The sequence below is a fragment of the Pecten maximus genome, chromosome 17 (genome assembly GCF_902652985.1).
Source record: "Pecten maximus chromosome 17, xPecMax1.1, whole genome shotgun sequence".
Classification (NCBI taxonomy): domain Eukaryota; kingdom Metazoa; phylum Mollusca; class Bivalvia; order Pectinida; family Pectinidae; genus Pecten; species Pecten maximus.
In genome coordinates this window covers 15,924,212-15,928,990 of record NC_047031.1, presented here as the reverse complement: position 1 = coordinate 15,928,990, position 4,779 = coordinate 15,924,212, and the positions used below count along the sequence as shown (strand labels likewise).

Here is a 4,779-nt window from a genome sequence, read left to right as displayed (position 1 = left end):
TGCAGTTAATTTTCAAAGACATACTATATAATATGGAACATTTTAAGTTTTACGTATAAGTTAGTACGTTTAATATGTCACGAAGTCGTGACATTTGTATATATATAATGTGTGACTTCTCTATTTTGTGATTGTAAAACTGAAGGGGTAATTTTTTTAGTGATAGGTTATTTACGGTAATTCAGTATTGAGCCTAGAATGAGTTTTGAATAGATGTATTACAAGATATATTACGGTATTTTATGGGGTTTAACTATAATACAGCATGGCCTATTTACTCAGTTCTGATTGGCCTATGCTAAGAGTGTCAACCAATCGGAGCACGCCTTGCTCTTGGTTGGGTGAAGCACATGCCATAGAAAATACTCATTATGATGAGATAAAAAGGGAGTTCGGGACGTTCCCAGGGGTGAGTCAAAATCTGTAAAACTTGTATTTTCCATTGGTATCAATTGTATAAGCTGTCAAGTCCATATTTTTGTGTATTTTTACATAACATGACTTAGTGAAACAGCGGTGTAAAATTCACGTGAGGAAATCTATGGAATTGTGTTTTGAAGTAATATAATGACCACTGTGTGGCAAAAGGAATAAATGTTAGCTCTAGAAACTGTTTATATAGCTAGACAAGATAGGTTAGAAGTTATTTTTGTAATATAAGTTGTAAAAGTAAGTTACGGTATTGAATGCAGATTTTGCCGAACTGCGGTATTGTTTGGTCACGGCACAGTAGTGAGAAATGTTATTGTTTTGTTTTATATAGTTCAATTGATATGACCAGACTACAGTATGGGCTCCGGCTGAGTGAGTAGCCCGGACGCCTGGATATGGGTGCCATGTTTCCGTCCGGCGACAGGTAGTGTTCCGGAGGAGTGCCCACATGTGATGTCCTCGTCGCCCGTTTGTATGACCCACGGCTTTTCCTAGGACAGCTAATTCCAGCTTCGGGATGATCGTCGTCGCATACAAACACGATACGGCCCAAGACAGGTGTTGTGGAGAGCACAGGATCGTGCCAACCCAGTAGAACTAGGTTACATGTACGGTAATGTTAGTGCCGAACTGTGAACAGTCTGTGTGTACAAGTGTACCGGAAGTGGTGGTGTTGCCGAACTGTTTCCATGTTTACATTCTCAGCTGATTATGGTCTTTGTAGTGTTTTGTACTGGTTAGAGTACTTTGATCATCTAGGATGAACTGTAGTATCAATTAACATTCACAGTAATAACTAAGTGATTAATTTGGAGAGAAATATCCAGTGGTATAGGATATTTCGGTGATATTTGGTATTTGCATATACTCTGGATAGATTTTTGAGTATGAGAAAAAAATTATCCCAGTCCTATATGTATGATGAAGTGTCGAGTGTGTGAGGGATCCCGTAGTATGATGAGAATTAGGGTTTATTTGGTGTGATAGATAGTACTTATATTGTGTGTTATGTCGTTAATTGTTCTTGTGTAAATAAATTGTTAAGTTTACATATTTGCTTTTAGTTATCTGTTGGTAGCTTCCAGGTCTGTAAAGGTATTGGCCCTCGGGTTCGTGACATAATATATTGCTAAAACCACGGCCTTCGTCGTCGCCATGAAAATCGATCCCGGCATCAGTCAGGAATGCGGTGACAAAGTGAAAAGAGAATTCTTACACTTAACTTGCCGTTTCGCCTTAAACTATATCCGTAGCTAATATCATTTCATGTTGCTGTACTATATCTAATCAATAAAAAACATCGACTACTGACAAAAAACACTGCAACATGTAAAGTGCAGCCTTCGTGTCCGGCAGTGCAGACACAACGCGGAACCTATCAACAATCTGACGTCATCGGAATGTTGAAGTTGCAACAAAGTACATTGGTTTGGTTAATTTTGTTTAACGACCTATTAACAGCTAAGGTCATTTAAGGACGGCCGCCCGTGCGTGCGACATGCATGCGTGTGTTGAGCGCGTATGTGTTTTGGAGGCTGCGTTATGTTCGTGTTAAGTCTCCTTATGATAGGCCGAGTAAGTGCTTATTTTGAAAACACCAGAAATATTTGTCTAAGTTTATAATCATCCCACGCACTGATGCCTGACTAGGTATATTTGTGATAATTGACGTCCGTGAGAGTAATAGCAAGACACGAGGTATTGGCAAATTAATTAAAAAAATACGTATGAATTAATGATCATTCAGCCAATCTACGGCTATACTGTATAAACGTTTTCTCGAAATGCGACGGAGCAAGTCAAAGATTTATTACATGGTCAAACAATCGGAACAGGTAAAGATGGAAGATTTCAAGACTTTGACCACGACGACGTCTCCAGCTGCAGTTTTCACACCTTTTTTCTGCGATCTTAACCCCCTATGTTCGCCAGGACCCGGCTGGTTGAAACACGGAACGTACTTAATGCCCGACACTCGAGAGCTAGAGAGTGATTGGTTTAGTTTGGTTAATTTTCTTAACGTCCTATTAACAGCTAAGATTTGGTTTGGTTTTTGTTTGGTTAATTTTGTTTAACGTCCTATTAACAGCTTGGGTCATTGAAGGACGGCCTCCCGTGTCCCCTGTCGTGTGACAATTACATTTTGACTTCTCATAAATCAATCAACCGAATTAAATGAAATGTAATTTTTATGTGATTTGTTTTGACATTATGAAGCATTATTGTTCTGAATTAAAGAGTAAATCAACTGAGAAAGATCAATGTCACTATATTATAGTTTGTTGGGTAAATCACCACGTGACAAGCTAGTGTTATGTTATGGAAGGCACACCTTGTAGTAGTTGTGGCCATAACGATATACAACATAGGTGAGACCTGATTCATGTCATCTAGATCATTAGGATTATGTGTTTTAATGAAGTGTCTTTATAATAACTTCTTGGAAACACAAACCGCAGGGAGTGTTGACAAATTTCCAATAAACTGATATCGCTGCCCAACACTGGTCAATGGTCAAGGTCATCAGTGTCGAAAGTTTAAAGACAAAGTAAATCTCTGTATGACCTTCGCTGTTGGTGTAATCAACACCAACAAATGAGGATTACACACGTCTTTGGAGGTCACGTGGTCACCGAGAAAGCGTGAAGTTGTGGTGTATTTCTGTCTCTACAAAATGTCTCTTTTTGCACAATAGGACAGAGTCATTTGGAATCATTTTGACGAAGCACAGCTATGAGACAATATGGAACATTCATAACTGATTGGATTTTGAAAAAAGTGACTGTTTTCGAGATATTTGAAATTATCTCTTGTGATATGGGTGAGAAGTTTGTCATGCTTCAGTGACCGCCATAGTGAACACTATCCACGCGCGCACCTGTTCCTGTGGAGCTACATGTATATGTAATATATATATACGTACAGGTACGTGTTGCCCGATTTCGTTGTTGACACTATACTCGTCTTATTATTAGCTCACCTGGCCCGAAGGGCCGGTGAGCTTATGCCATGGTGCAGCGTCCGTCGTCCGGCGTCCGTCGTCCGTCAACTTTTTCTTTAAATTGCTACTAGTCATAAAGTATTGAATGGATTTTCACCAAATTTGGTCAGGAACATCCTTGAGGGAAGGGGAACAGAGTTTGTATACATTTTTACTCTGAACCCCCAGGGGCCTGAGGGGCGGGGCCAAATAGGGAAAATAGGGTTAATCCTTTAAATCGCTACTAGTCATAAAATTATGAATGAATTTGAACCAAATTTGGTCAGTAACATCCTTGGCAGAAAGGGAACAGAGTTTGTATAAATTTTTACTCTGAACCCCCAGGGGCCTGAGGGGCGGGGCCAAATAGGGGAAATAGGGTTACTCCTTTAAATCGCTACTAGTCATAAAGTTATGAATGAATTTGAACCAAATTTGGTCAGGAACATCCTTGGCAGAAGGGGAACATAGTTTGTATAAATTTTTACTCTGAACCCCCAGGGGCCTGAGGGGCGGGGCCAAATAGGGGAAATAGGGTTACTCCTTTAAATCGCTACTAGTCCTAAAGTATTGAATTGATTTTCACGAAATTTGGTCAGGAACATCCTTGGCAGAAGGTGAACAGAGTTTGTATAAATTTTTACTCTGAACCCCCAGGGGCCTGAGGGGCGGGGCCAAATAGGGGAAATAGGGTTAATCCTTGAAATCGCTACTAGTCATAAAGTTATGAATGAATTTGAACCAAATTTGGTCAGTAACATCCTTGGCAGAAAGGGAACAGAGTTTGTATAAATTTTTACTCTGAACCCCCAGGGGCCTGAGGGGCGGGGCCAAATAGGGGAAATAGGGTTACTCCTTTAAATCGCTACTAGTCATAAAGTTATGAATGAATTTGAACCAAATTTGGTCAGGAACATCCTTGGAAGAAGGGGAACATAGTTTGTATAAATTTTTACTTTGAATCCCAGGGGCCTGAGGGGCGGGGCCAAATAGGGGAAATAGGGTTACTCCTTTAAATCGCTACTAGTCCTAAAGTATTGAATTGATTTTCACGAAATTTGGTCAGGAACATCCTTGGCAGAAGGTGAACAGAGTTTGTATAAATTTTTACTCTGAACCCCCAGGGGCCTGAGGGGCGGGGCCAAATAGGGGAAATAGGGTTAATCCTTGAAATCGCTACTAGTCATAAAGTTATGAATGAATTTGAACCAAATTTGGCCAGTAACATCCTTGGCAGAAAGGTGAACAGAGTTTGTATAAATTTTTACTCTGAACCCCCAGGGGCCGGAGGGGCGGGGCCAAATAGGGGAAATAGGGTTACTCCTTTAAATCGCTACTAGTCATAAAGTTATGAATGAATTTGAACC

At 40.1% G+C, this 4,779-nt stretch overlaps 1 long non-coding RNA gene across 1 annotated transcript; it reads left to right on the top strand.

Moving 5' to 3' along the window:
- The first annotated feature begins 347 nt into the window (after window positions 1–347).
- LOC117315971 lies at window positions 348–1,481 on the top strand. Its single transcript, XR_004529793.1, has 2 exons — window positions 348–409; window positions 764–1,481. It is a non-coding gene; the product is annotated as an uncharacterized LOC117315971 (long non-coding RNA).
- The last annotated feature ends 3,298 nt before the right edge of the window (window positions 1,482–4,779 follow it).